At 36.4% G+C, this 15,195-nt stretch overlaps 1 long non-coding RNA gene and 1 other non-coding gene across 2 annotated transcripts in view; both read left to right on the top strand.

Annotated features, from left to right (window-relative positions):
• Positions 1 to 8,589: 8,589 nt before the first annotated feature.
• Positions 8,590 to 8,748, top strand: LOC143689114 (U1 spliceosomal RNA). Its single transcript, XR_013178582.1, has one exon. It is a non-coding gene; the product is annotated as a U1 spliceosomal RNA (small nuclear RNA).
• Positions 8,749 to 11,444: 2,696 nt separating this feature from the next.
• Positions 11,445 to 15,195, top strand: part of LOC143686452 (uncharacterized) — a 46,419-nt gene continuing 42,668 nt past the window's right edge. Inside the window, exon 1 of the long non-coding RNA XR_013177162.1 lies at positions 11,445 to 11,552. This is a non-coding gene — a long non-coding RNA (uncharacterized LOC143686452). The remainder of the gene's footprint in view (positions 11,553 to 15,195) is intronic.

The following is a 15,195-nucleotide window of genomic DNA, read 5'->3' as shown; positions in this document are numbered from 1 at the left end:
TGCAATGCTGACAGCTTTTCTGGTAAGGGCCACTGAGGCACCCACACCGGGGTACTGGTCTTCCACTTTAGTTTTATAGGTGTGGGTGGGAGTCTCCCCTCAGTGGCCCCTAGGAAAAACCCAGGCCTAGTCTATTAAAATTGGAGACAGCTTGTATAGGCCTTGCGCGCCCGTGCAATGAGGCTCCTAAGCCTTTGCCGGGGACATATCCCATTCTTTTTAACAAGCGCTTAGAAGTTGGAGAGCAGCCACTGTAATTACCTGATTCGGCCACCAGAGGGAGCCCGTGGTGAGGGTTTTTGGCGAGATCACCAAAACCATTCACCGGAAGCCGCCGCGCCCCTGCAGCAGGCGCTGGCGGAGCGGAAGGCTGCGTGGGTGAGACAGGGGGCCTCCCCCAATCGATCAGCGGAGGCGCGTCTGCACCCTCGGTCTCATTACTATCTGACTCCGAGTCAGAGTCGTCCGAACTAACGTCTGACTCTGGCGGCTTGCAAGTGGGCGGCTCACTTTCACAGGAGCCGTCCGCTAAAAGGGTCTTTAAGGGAGCTAACAAAGGTGAACTTCCTGACTGCCCCATGCTTGCAGTCGGCACTGTCTTTAATCACTCGGAGAGCTCTTCCGAGTCACTGGGGCTACCTGAACGCCCACAGCCCTTAACTCTCACGTAATAAGAAGCACTCACCTTCTCGCGGTGATCAAACGCGGGAAGTCCGCTGCGAGCTCAGGATGCGCGTCCTCACCAGCTCGAGAAAAGGCAGCAGAAGGGTTCCCCGTACGGGCCACCACTTGTCCGCGACTTCTCGCTCAGCGTCAAGCCCCCGGCCGGCGGGTGAGACAATGAGGAGAGACAGAGAGACGCAGACAAATCCGCGCTGGTGAGAAACACAGATCCAAGACACGCAGCAGTTGTAAGCACAGACCTTTACTGGAGTTAAGCTTGCATTCTCTGTTACAGGTTCCGCGCGGGACAAGATGCCCCGCGGGGGAACAACCTCTATGCGGCCGTCAGGTACGGCTCCCTGCGGGTCGTCTCCGCCCACCCCGTCCGGGTAACCTCTTATATACTGTGCCCAAACCCAATAGGTTAGTGCCACGTATACAGAGGTGATTGGAAGATAGGGTTGGTGGGCGTGTGCGTCATTTGCAAAAGCAGGATGTGAGCGCCATCTTAGCTCACTCGATGGGCGGGGGGAACTCTAGAGCAGGCTGCAGCGTGTCCACTAGGCCAAACCCGGAAAGCGGCTCTCTACAAATATCCAAATTAGGGCACCAATAAGAGGTTACCTTCACTCAAGAAAGGCATGAAGTTTCTCTCTTAGCTGGGAGAGCATATGGCAACATCTGCTATCTTTCTCTCCCAGCTTCTTGTTTCATGAAGCTGCTGGGGGGCGTTTTCCTTCATCTCCAAACATCTCCAGCTGTGTAGACTCTGTTGGTTCTGGTTGCTCTGTAGCTTTTTACCAAAAGGGTTCCCTCTTAAAGGTCTCCAGTAAGCAGCCCTATCTTGAATGCGTGGGCCACATCTCCATGGAAACAATCAAAAGGTTTCTACCCCACATTATTGAATGAGGATTAAAGGATATGACTTTTCTGGGGTACATAATAGCTTCAAACTAGCACAACCAACATTCAACCTTCCTCTCCATGAGCACAGAATACCTTTCCATCTGTTTAGATTTTCTTTAATTTCTTTTAACAATTTTTGTAGTTTTCTGTGTACAGGTCCTTTATTTCCCTGGTGAAGTTTATTCCCAGACACTTGATTCTTTTAGTTGTTATTTTGGATCGAATTTTTCTTTAATTGTCTTCATATTTATGTTACTCTTTGTATATAGAAACATTTCTGATTTTTGTGTATTAATCTTGCATACCACAACTATACTAAATTTGTTCATTAACACAAATAGCTTTGTTGTGTATTTGTCAGGACTTTCCAAATATAGGATCATGTTGCCTATGAATAATGAAAGTATGAAATAGTATTCATAAATACTATCTATCACAAAGGGATTATTAAACATAGGAGAGTCTAAGGTATTTTACATTAAAACTATAAATATAAAAAATATAAATATTAAAAAACTATAAACTTCTTTCTTATATATAGAAATTTTCTTTTTAAAATCTGTCCTTGCATGTTATTCAGCCATACTTTTGAGACATGAGTAATTACCAGAAAAGATAAAAGGTAGATCATTTTTCTATATATTATTGTCCAGGGAACAAAATTTATTTCTTTTGATGCCTCCATGTGCCAAATATCTGATATTAAAGCAGTATTTTTTAGAATCTATTTTTAGAGATCTAAATTGTAGAGCAATTCCTCTATCTAAAATTTTTTCTGTGATGGGCATTTTGCTTTCCTAAGACAGTATTTCTTTCATGGTGAGAGTGGTACTTTAATGTTTCCATACATAAAAATAAATCAAGTAAAGGGAAAAAAGTCTATAATTTGAACGATCATATAGACAGTTTTATTCAGCTCTGCAGTTGCTTCCGTCTTCAATTATTGTGATCATATGTGACCAAAATATTCAAAAATTATATGTCTCTGAAAAAGAGAAGCTAAAATAATGTGGAAGTAGGTAGTATAGGTATAATTTTATAAATAGCAGATTTCACAGTATTAGGTAAAGGGAATTTGAGTATTCCATGTGCCAATATGTCCACAGTGTTATTTTACTATTAAAATTATATTTTGGAGTGTTTCCTGACTTAGGATCTATAAACCTATAAGAGACAGATGGCTAAATGCTGGGAAGATAAATAAAAATAATGAATGATTCAATGAGAGCTTACTATTAGTACATTTGTCCACTATATTAGTTCAATCTGCTTCTGCCTAGATTAAAACTTGAATGTTTAGGAAATTTTAAATGAAGAAAATAATTTTTACCCTTCATTTTCCCTGATGAAATTTTTCTTTATGTTAATAGAAACCATATATCTTTTGCTTACATTACATTTTCTATTCCTAAATAAGGTGTTCATATATACCATCGTTCTTTGGTAGAGCATATGTTAATATTATATGCTAGGCAGCATCTGTTATTGAAAATTACAGCTTATCTTTTAAAAATTCTCACATTTTTGTCAAGTTTGTGGCATTTTATGTCTCAAAATGAAGCAGCTAATAAAAAAAATCTCTCTGAATGTATGAATGCCAATACATTGAATGCAAACTACAGAAAAGTACTCAGAGTTTGAGCTATTGACCTGTGCAATAAGTTGAAGAGCTATCTCAATTTTTTCTTTGCCTTGCCACATAGACAGAAAGTTATGGGTGCAAGACACTGGAAACAACTGCCTGGAATAAAAAAAATAACAACAAAATATTAAAAATTGCTTCAAAAATAAATGTCTGAAGGCTGATAGTTAGCTTAAACACATGATATCCCAATGAGATACAGTACATACATGAAAAACTATAAACCCACAAGATAAAACTGTGAAAGTTGATACCAAAATATAGATGTCAACAAAATTTTGTTCATATGAAAGTTGATTGGTAAATGATAAAGGAATTTGCAAAATAAAGAAAACCAAAAATTTACTTACAACCTGCAGATGAAAGGCTGACATGAAGTAAGTTTATTTTTATCTCAGAATGTCCAAAAGGTAAACATTGGAAGCACTAGTTAATGTGCAGATGAGTAGGACAATTTGACTGAGAAGTAACTCCCAGAGGATATCACCACTAATCCACTTAACCAGTGAATGCCACTCTCCTATCTGGCCTTTGAAAGGAAGCATATGGCTGGAGAACTTGGACTAGACATGCTTTGGTCTAATGCTCCCAGGTACAGCAGAAAGAAGAACGAGTTATTCTACTGACAACTGAAAACCAAGAGATTAAGTGAGAGTCCACCTAGAGTGATGAGAATTCCCCCCCCTTCCTTCCTTTAAATGGCTGTCTGAATCCTAGTAGCCAGTTTTATTACCACTGAACACCCTACACACACACAGACACACATAGACATATGCATGAATTTACACATGTATGCACATACACACAGACACACATAGAAACACATGCATATCTGTGAACTCCAGCACACTAAAAGGATGTTGGTAAGACCAAGGAAAAAAAGACCTACATAATGACTTGGTTCCTAACTGATTTTGCCACCCTAAAGCCCAAGACAACAAATTGTACCCCTACCAAGGGCTTCCAGTCTTTAATTTTAATGTCTCAAGTGCATATAGACAGTTAAAATTTACTAGGCATTTAAGAAATGCATATAATATGAGAAGCATAGACCTAGAACACCAAAGGGCAAAAAGGAAGTTGAGAAATGTATAAGCAGAGGAAAATAAAACAGAACAAAATAGAAGCATCTGTAAGATCTAAGATAAGATTGCTCTGGTGATATAATAGTAGAAAGCAATAAAAAGGAAAACATACAGAATGAGATATCTTGAAATTGTAAACATGATAGAATTTTTTTAAATCAATAAAAAGTTTTAAAGACAATATTGAGGGAATCTCCCAGAAAGCAGAACAAAAAGGAGAAATAAAAAAGAAAAATGTAGTAAAATAATGAGGAATTTAGAGGCTCAATCCAAGTATTACAATATCCAACTAATAGGGTTTCCAGAATGAGATAGAGAAAATAAATAACAGGAACATATTTTTTTAAATATATATGTACACTTGGAAGAGCTCAGTAAGTGACAAATATTATGAATGTAAAAAGAGGCTCATCAAAGCACATCATGGCAAATTTTGGGAAAACTAAGAACAAGAGAATGATGCTAAAATCTTTCAGTATAAGTGTGAAGAATGGGATATGTATTGTGAATTGATAATCAGAATATTAAAAAACTTATTCTAAGCAATAGTGGAAGCTAGAAGGCATTAGATAAATGCTCAAAAAGTTCTGAATAAAAATAATTTCCTAAGTATAGACCATCATACCATTAATAAAGTATGGGAGTTGACTCTAGATTGCTGTCTGTCTGTCTATCTATCTATCTATCTACCTATCTCTTCTAAACTATAGGGTCTGAAAACTATAACTCCCTATGTTTTGCAAGAAACTACTAAAAGATATCATCCATCAGAATGAAACAATGATTCATAAAGTAAGATATAAATCCAGTTAACAGGGCATACAATGAGAAGAGATAAAAGAGAATTTCCAAGTCATTTCCTGAGAAAGAAAGAGACATATTATTATTTCTTTGTCTTATTCATACCTTGGTGGGCTGACATGCCTCAAATCCATTTTCAAGCATCCATAGTATACTATAATACATATTATCCATGATCCTTTTATTGAATGTGAATTTGGATATTGGATTCTGCTTAAACAAAATGGAATTTTTGAGGTTGACCTTTAAGCATAGCTGGATCCAGGCTCTCCATTTTTTTAGAACTCTAAAGTTGCTCTCTAAGTCTCTCTATCTTTTAACCCTGCTTTAGTTCATTCTCAGACAGACCTTTTTTCCATGATGATCTATATGACCATAGGAGAGGAAGACACCCCCCCTGTCTTCCAGAAAGGACTATTGTTGGTTCCCTTTGCATCACATATCTCCCAGACCTCCTCTCCAGATCACTGAATATAAAGATACTAGTTTCTGTGTCTGTCAACCTGCATCTTTGTTTCTTGTGTTGATAGAAGAGTGAGAAAATGTGACTGACAGGCAGATCTGAAAAAAAAAGAAAGAAAGAGAAGGAAAAAAGCTGGGTAAGAAAAATAAAAACAAATCAAACAAATGAAAACAGATGCCTGCTCAAATAACTTTTTCTTCCATAAATTTTATATCTAAAACAAACGCATTCATACATGGTGACAGCATCAGCCAACAATACAGGTCAAATGCATCCTAAATCCTCACGACATTTTTCATTAGTATTGACTGAGATTTGCACCTATCAAAAACTTATGCCAATCCCATCTTCTGCATGAGAAAGACAATCTAATGGACATGTTGATGATTTCTGTTTCTATATTCTTCAAATGTAAAATAACTTTACTTGAAATATAGTACTTCAGCCGCTTAAGGAGTACCTTTCCTTGTTTATTTAAATATCTACTTTCTACTTCTGTACATATTGTAGATTTAAGAATTAAGTATTCAAAGTCTTATTTTTTTTAAGATTATGATTGAAAATAGGACCACCTTATTATTTAATGCTTGTTTTCACAAAAATAATGTTTTTTTTAATTGTATTTTCAGGGAAACATGAAAGCAGCAAAACAAAACAAAACAAAAAAACAGCAGACCCATGAGTCTGCAGGTGGCTTAGTATGATTTATTTTTGTTGTGAATGAAAACACTATACAGATTTATCTTTCCTTTCCTTGTCTTCTAGAAATCCTAAGCTCAAATGCACAATTCAAATTTCTGACAGTACCTACTCCATTCTGGTTCCTTCCAAAATGATTTATGTTATGTTTCATATTTCAGAGTGCTTACTCATTCTGTTAGGATGGAGGTATGATGAAATAATGGTTAAGAAAGAGTTTTTATACAATTCTAACTTGTAGCATCTATGTTATCTAGGCAAGCTACTTAACCCTAAGCCTCAGTTTTCTCATTTGAAAAGATGTGTAACAATGTCGATTTTATAAGATTATTGTGAGAGTTAAATGAGAAAATATAGTTATACATTTAACACCATGACAGGTATGTTCATTCATTCATTCATTTATCCATACTAATTCTTTTTACACTTATTAAGTACCTATTTTGTGCCTGTTATTATGTTATCAACTAGAGATATGATGTTGGGCAAACAGAAATAAAATATGATCTTATGGAGTTTAGGGTGACCAATTGCCCAAAAACTGTGGACTATAATGACTTAGACTGTATCTGGTAATGAAGGTTAATTCTATTTAAAGGAAAACCCACATTTCAAAGATGTAACTATAAAACCGTGAAACTTAGTGTTTTGGTTTGCTCAAGTTACCAGAATGTAATATGTCAGAAATAGGTTGGCTTTTACAATGTGGATTTATTAACTTACAATTTACAGTTCTTAGGCCATGAAATGTCCAAGGCATTAAAGAGGACGTTACCTGGACTCTGAAGACAGGCTGCTGGCGTTTAGGACATCTCTGTCACATGGGAAGTCACATGGCTGGCCTCTGCTGGTCCTTCGTTCCTGGGTTTCATTGCTTCCAGCTTCTGGCTTCAGTGGCTTCCAACCCCTCTGTACATCTGGGGCTTCTTCTGTGAGCCTTGCTTAATTTTACCTCTTTGCTTCTCTATGTGTTCTATCCTCTTATAAAGGACATTTGTAAGTGGATTAAGACCCATCTTGAATGGGGTGGGTCATATCTCAATTGAAGTAATCTAATTAAAAGGTCCTACCCGCAATTGGTCTGCACCCACAATAGGTCTGCAACCACAGGAATGGTTTAAAAGAAAGTGGCCTTTTCTGCAGTATTTAATGGCTTCAGACTACCACACTAGGTTTTATCAGCCTCAGATTAATTTGATTCATTCTACTAACCTATGTATACTCTATAGGATCTATTTCCAACTATAAGTGACCTGAAATATTTTCTCTTTGTATTTTCATCTTTAAAATCTTGGCACAATCTATAAAATCATGCTGTATGAAGATAAGCAATAAAACAGTCCCACACATGAAAATCCTTCCTGCTGTAATTGTAGTATGGTATAACTAGAATGGGATAGCTCTACAGGTCTCTCCCTCCCTCCCCAACCCATGAACTGCTGTAAACTAAATTGGGAGTCAATAGACACAAGAGTTCATGCTTGGTGTTTATTTCCAGCTATTGTTCTGATTAAGCAAGTCCCTCAGTCTTCATACTTGCATAAAGAAAGGGTCAAATCTGATTACACTATATCTTGTCCTACCAATAAATGTACATTGTATTTACTTTTATCACTATCCTTATTATATGCAGGACATACAGGTAACAAAAACTATAATATATCATTTCATTTAAAGTGCCTTTAAAGTAAAGATACATCCAGAAACTCAGCAAATACTTGTTGAATAAATAAATGACCTGTAAATTCTAACACTGCATCCTTATTACATTTATAATACCCTTGACAGCAATTTAATGCATTAGTTCTACAACATCTTATTTTAATTATTGAATTATATTTATTCTCTCCTAAAACATTTGGGAATTCACAATGAGCGATTAGGGAAATGTAGTTCTTTTATGAAGTTGTTAGGTAAATTATTGAGTAGGGATTTTCAGCACACCTGCATAAACTCGTTGGGACGCAGAAGATATAGAATTGTTTGCCTACCAGAAAAGTGCCACTGTGATGAAACAGAAAATATCTACATTATATTTTATTTCCAGATGGTACAAAAGTTGAGGCCAAGTAAATTATTGTGGAAATGTGTGCTCTTTAAAAACAAATCTGCATAAATTATTTCTGAAATTCAAGAGAATGAGCTTGCACTATATACATAATATAAATTACACAACTAACAGTTGAATTCAAATTAAATATCAGTGACTTTTTTTCCTTGGCCCTGAAGATAATTAGTAGAGCTTTGTTTGAAAATGGTAACTTGTCCAGCACCTCATAAGCTCTAATTTCCAAGTCAAGATGACTTTTATTTTAAATGTTCAGTCTTTGATACTTACCTGGCAGGGGAGATACCATGATCACGAAGGTGGTTTTCCCAGGGCGAGGCTTATCCATTGCACTCCGGATGTGCTGACCCCTGCGATTTCCCCAAATGTGGGGAACTCGACTGCATAACTTGTGTTAGTAGGGGGCTGTGTTCGCACTCAAAAAAAAATTCAGTCTTTGAGAATGCAGAAAGGTTTGTGGATTAAAACAATATTAATCACTTCACAGAAATACTGAAAAAAATTTTGCATGAATCCAATAAATTTAGGAAAGCAATAGAGTACTTTTTTAAAGAAAAGAAATACAGCTTTTCTCCCTCCCTCCTTCCTTCCTTCTTTCCTCATTTGCTCAGTTTCTTGCTTTCTCCTCCTGTTCTCCTTCTCCCTTTCTCTTTCTTTCTCCTATTTTCTGGTACAATACCGTAAAATACAACAATAGGTGATTTATTAAGGTTCTAGCTCCTGAAACAAATTAACCCTAAAATTTCAATGATTTAAGCCAATAAAATTTATTCCTTGATCATGTTGCACCCCAATATGGAAATTTCTAGTTAATAAGCAACTTTCCTCTTCATGACTGGGGAAACTCAGGCTCCTTGTATTCTTCGGTTTTGCCATCACCATAGGTTTCAGTCTCCTGCATTTAACTGGCAGAGAGAGGGACAGAAGGTACATAATATATACAAATTATCCCTAGTAGATGCCAGACACCTAGGACATGTAGCTTCTGGCAGGGCAGTTGCTTCTGAATGAAAGTTAATCATCCCCGCCTCACATATTCAGGGCCACTCTCACACACAGGAAATCAGTCCACAGTCACGTCTGCCTCAAAGTATCTCTTTATCATTTTGGCTTAAAACCCCGAAATAGTTTTATGTGTGTTTTAATGTTTAATTTGGATGTGAGAGACCTGGTAAAATGTCAAATTAAAACTTTCAAAAGCATTTTTTGAGCAGTCAACAGATAAAAAATATTTGAATGAGTCAGTGGAGATGGGAGACTTCTGAACCATTTCTTTTCTATTGTATCTGATCATCTAACCTTCCAAAGAGTTTGCTAATATTTGTAGTAGATATGTAAGTATCCAGTTGACACTGACAGCTTTTAAGAAATATAAGTAAAATCTGGCAACCTTCAATAAACCAATTTCTTAACCAAGGAAGAGTAATAGGTCACATCAATTAAGTGAAAATTGTAATTTAAGTCTTTGTGATCATCTCTGCTAGGATAATGTTAAAGAAGGGGTTTATTGGCATTCTGAGTTAAAATTGCAATTAATAAAGAATTGTGTTTAAACAATTGATTTCAATCTCTTAAAGTATTTTATTCCTCACACAAGGGGAATATTTTTAACTTAGATTTCAACTTCTCCCTTTTGATCTGGCAATTCATCTGAAAGGAGACAAATTAGTATTATTACAAATATATACTAATAAAATTATGATAGAAAATATCATTTGAGGAAGGGAAGATAAGAATGGATTGCATGCTCTGTCAAATGAAGCATCTTTCCAAGAACAATCACTCATTAGGGTAGTAGTCTCAATTTTTATTAACTTTATAAGAAGTAATATGCAACATTATATTAGCATATAAGAAATATTATAAGATGCTGCTCTTCTGTAAAATAGGAAATTTTGATAAACTAAGAAGATTGTTTAATCAGGTATTTCTTGCATTTCAGCCTTTCCCTTTGAATTTGCCTTATCTAATCTCTCAGCCTCCTTTATTCTTAGCACTCTAGCTTCAATAAATTTCTGTTTCCTTAGGAATGAAAACAAAAGCTGTTAATGTCTTCTCAAAGGCTCTGACTGATCTAACTTTTAACTATCTTTCTAGATTTATCTGCACCATTCTCCTTTATTCTCTGTGCATAATGACTTTCTGTTTCCTATAAACTTGTTCTAGTCCCATCCACTATGGGGCTTACACACATGATGTTTCTTCTTTGTGCACCCATTCCTCCTCAGACCTCAATTCAAGACATATGCATGTATAAAAGGCGGCATTCCTTTGATACTAGACAAAAGTGGTGGGTTCTCACCCGATGTGCATAACAGCCAATCTATGACACCCAGTTTCAAAGAGAGAAAGAGTTTGTTGCTAGGCGTGAAGCAGGAGATCAGAAGGCCTATCAGCCTAAAAACCAGTCTTCTTAAATCTAAGGAGTACAAAGTTTTTATGGATTCAAACAAGGGGAGATGGAGTCATTACATACTGATAGCAAGTTTAAGCAGAAACAATTACAAATGTAAGGGAGTGGAACTGAGCTAGAATCAAGTCAATAAGTTTGGAGCTAATTCAGTTTCCTTCACTAGCATTAGAGGGGTTGGCCTTGTGATTCCATGTTTCTAAAGATTAAAAAAAAAAGGATAAAAGGAGTACAAGTGAAGGTCAGTAACCACGTTTTCACAATCACAAGAATGCAAGGTAAAAGTTATACAATCATTATCAGAGGTCAAGGCAGCTAGATAATTATTCAGAGATTTCAAAGATTTCCCTCTGCCTACTCAAATACACCAGAAAGTAAAAAGAAATTTCTATGAATGATGCGGTAATCATAATCTTTCCCTAAATCCTAACTTATCTGTTGCCGGATGTAATTTCGGCCCCGTTCCTCTAGCTCTCTGCAAAGCAACATATTCAAGCTATTCCATTGGACCTTTCTGCTTTCAGCTCACCCAATCCCTCGCTGCCACCCCTTAGCCTCCTCACCAATCACGCAGCGCGCCTCCCCTGGCCCCCCCCATTTCCGCCTCGCCACTATATAAAGCTCTGTACTTCTGCTAATAAACGTTCTGGTGCGCAGGCCTTGCTGGTTCCTCCAGTTCCTGCCAGTCGTTCTTCCTCTCGCGCGCCCTCCAGACCTTCGAGCACCCGGGACCGGTCGGCTACCGAGTTCCCCCGTCTCGCTGCGAGGAAGACCCCAGGCGGGAGCTAGGGAAAGCTCCTGCAGTCTGTTACAGAGTGAGTGTATTTTTATTGTGTCTCCTCTTTTAGATTGCTATGTGATGAGAATAAAGATCATAACTGCTGTTTCACCATGCTCATCTCAGGGACCAACACAATTATCCATAATTGTGGTGGCTACACATCTCGGTTTGCTCAGGACAGTACTGGTTTAAGTCCATTTCCCCGGCACCATGATCAGGAGCTTTGTAAAAAGCTACGCAATGTACAAGTTTTGTAGGTCTTAACCTATACACACACACACACACACATATTTTTAAATACTTATATATTTACACATTGTATGTATGTTTTTATGTATCCTTGCAATGATCTCTTTTTATTTACTCAGAATCTAGAAATTCTGTTCCTCTGTCCTCTTCTTGACTTACACTTTTTATTTCTATTTCATGCTTTTATAGTTTCCTTTAATGTAAGGACCGCAGATTCAGAGTGCTGCATTTATCATATTCCTCAGGTTATAGTCTGTTATTTTGTCTTAGAATGACCCAATTTATTTTCTTTTATGGCTATATCCAATTCTATGTCCCATTTTCCCATCTTCTATAGGTGCTGACTCTAATGGCTTTGTATAATATAATTTTTGAGTTCTTTTAAAATACTATGCTACATAGCATTGTTTTGAGTATGTTTGTTTTTTAGGTTGCATGAAGTATTATTATATATTGTGGTTTACTTTTTTTTTGCTCTAATGTGTTTCTGATATTTATCCATGCCATTTAATGTACATGTTGTTTGTTACACTAATTGTTCTTATAAATTTCTTCAGACTGTGCAGCCCCATGATGTTACTAGTCCTTTCTCTACTGGTGGACATCTAACTTGACTCAACCGGAAATTACTACTAAAAAAGCTTCATTAAACTCTCTTGTAAATCTCCCTTCTTTAAGGACCAGTGGAAGAATATATATATATATATATACACATGACATTCTTGTATATTGAATATGAATACTTATTTTCACAATTTTTGAATACTTATTTTCACTACTTTTGTCATATTGCCTTTCAGAATTGCTGTAGAGTTACAGTTCTAAGAGGAATATACAATGAGTGCCAGTTTCCACATTGTCAGTGATATGGGAGATTATCTATTTGTAAATAATTCATTAATTTTGATAAATTTTTACTTTGCTGTTACCTTAAAATTACAGAAAAGTTTCAAGAACATTTCATTTATTTGACTTGTTTATAGTTTGCCTGGTTTTGCTTTCTCTCTCTCATCTGGAAATAAGCTATATATATATATATATAATATATATATATATTATATATATATTTATATATATAATATATATATAATATCCATATATTATTTTAAAACCTTTGAGAAGATATTATAGTTGTGACACTCCTCACCTAAATACTTGAGAATGTATTTCATAAGAACGAGGAGAGTCTTTTATTTATCCACAGTACAGTTATTAAACTGAAGAAAATTTAACCATGACGTAACAAGTCCATATTCAATTTCATCAATTGCCTCAATAGTGTCCTTTATTGCTCTTTTTTTTAAACCTCGATCAGTATTCAATTTAGGGTAATCCAATTGCACTTGGCTTTCATGTCTCTTTTAAAATTCTTTAGTTTGTTCCTCAGCCTTTCTTTGTTTCTCTTAATCTTAGCTTTGATATGTTTAAAGAATGTAAATTTGTTGCTTTAAAAAATGTCCCTTGATTTAGTTTCTTTAATATTTCCCATGATTAGATTTATATTATTCATTTTGGCCAAGAATGCCACAAAGCTATGCCGTGAACTCTCAGTGCATAATATCAGAAGACACTTATTATATCAATATTGGTGATATCTGTTTTGGTTGATTAATTTTGATTTATTAACTTGGTTAAGATGTTATCTGCCAGATTATCCTTTGGAAAATTATTATATTTCTCTGTTATACTAATAAGTATTTATAGAAGAGTTATTTTGAGATTATTGGTAATATTCTGCTCTTTCTCAACATTTCCTCACTAGTTCTAGCATCATTTGGTGATTTTCTAATACCATTATCCCTTATATATTTATTAAGAAAAGTTTTAGCTAGCTAATGTTGACAAAATGCAATGTACCAGAAACAGACTTGCTTTTAGCAATGAGGATTTATTAGTTACAAGCACATAGTTCTGAAAGAATTTCCACATCAAGGCATCAACAGGCATTCCAGCAATCCTGGACTCTTCTGTCACATGGTAAGGCATGTGGTATCATCTGCTGGTCCTTTTCTCCCAGGTTCAGTCACTTTCACGTGCTGGCTCCTCCATCAGTCTACCTCTCTGTTTCTTTCTCTGAATTTCGTCCTCTTATAAAAGACCCCAGTAAAAGGATTAAGACCCACCTTGGGCATGCTTCAACTGAAATAACCTAGTCAATAGGTCCCACCCATGATAGGTCTACACAAAATGGATTAGTTTAAAAAACATGATCTTCCAGGGTCCATAAAGCTTCAAACATCACATGTGAAACTACATCAAGGAAGAACTTTCCCTTCTCCCACATTCATTTATTAATTCTCTTATTTTTTTGCATCCATACGAACTCATTTTCTTATTTTTTCAATGGGTTATAATCCATTATTATCATTATTTATATTCATGTTAATATTGCTTTACATTGGTCAGTGAGAGTCATTTCCAGTCAATTCCTGTGTCCATTAAGCATAGTATCATAATTCTTTTCCTTACTTTAAGACCTTATGTAGATTATAAAAAATCTCTAGAATTTCCACAACAACTTCTGACATCAACTATGCAGATATTTGAAACTAATATCAATTCAATTCTGGCTCTCATCACCCAGAGTTAGGCCAGATTCCAAAGGTGAAGAGCAGTCCTCTACAAGATTGTCCTTCAGGCATCAGTTGGGAGTTTGGGGGCTCAGGCCACCTGCACTTCTGACCAAGTAGCTATAAATTTGGGGGTACCCAACTCCCTTTGTTTCAATAATTTGCTAGAAGGACTCATACAATTCACGGAAGTGAGGCAGAGTTAGAATTAGGGCCATAGCTGGTTGATGAGCAAAGCGCGAATTTTAAGATGCAGTCAGGCCACCGGGAGAATGGCAGAACTGCAAGACATCAATAAACAGCATCTGGGGCCAATCAACCCTGCCTGAGTGAGTCAGTTATGATCAAACATCAACAAAGAAGGAAAAAGTGAGGGTAATAAAATCGTTAATAAAAATTACAAAAGGAAAAATCTGTAAAAGCAGATTACCCCACAGGGCTGGGGCCTCTCAGCATTCACGCCTTTTCTTGAGAGAGCATCCACATACTGTTTATCTGTATGTGGACTTAATACATTTCTGCTTCCTTGGTCTGTGCTGTGCCCTTGAATTCTTTCTCATGGCATGTTCAAGAACCTGGGAATCCAAATCCAGCAACATAAAGCTGGTAACCAAAGCCCCATAGTTACAATTACAGATTTACTATAGTAAAAGTATACAAATAAGTCAAATGGAGAGACACATAGGGTGAGATGTGGAACAATCTCAAATGCATGCTTTTGTGTCCTCTTTCCAAGGAGCATCAGAACGTGTCACCCTCCAGGCCCAGATTTGTATTTTATCAATTGTGGAAGTTCTTCAAATCTTCAAATGTTCTGAGTTTATTTGGGGTCTCATCATACAGACATTATTGATAGAA

This window comes from Tamandua tetradactyla, chromosome 6 (assembly GCF_023851605.1).
Source record: "Tamandua tetradactyla isolate mTamTet1 chromosome 6, mTamTet1.pri, whole genome shotgun sequence".
Classification (NCBI taxonomy): Eukaryota; Metazoa; Chordata; class Mammalia; order Pilosa; family Myrmecophagidae; genus Tamandua; species Tamandua tetradactyla.
This window is presented reverse-complemented; position numbering and strand designations above follow the sequence as displayed.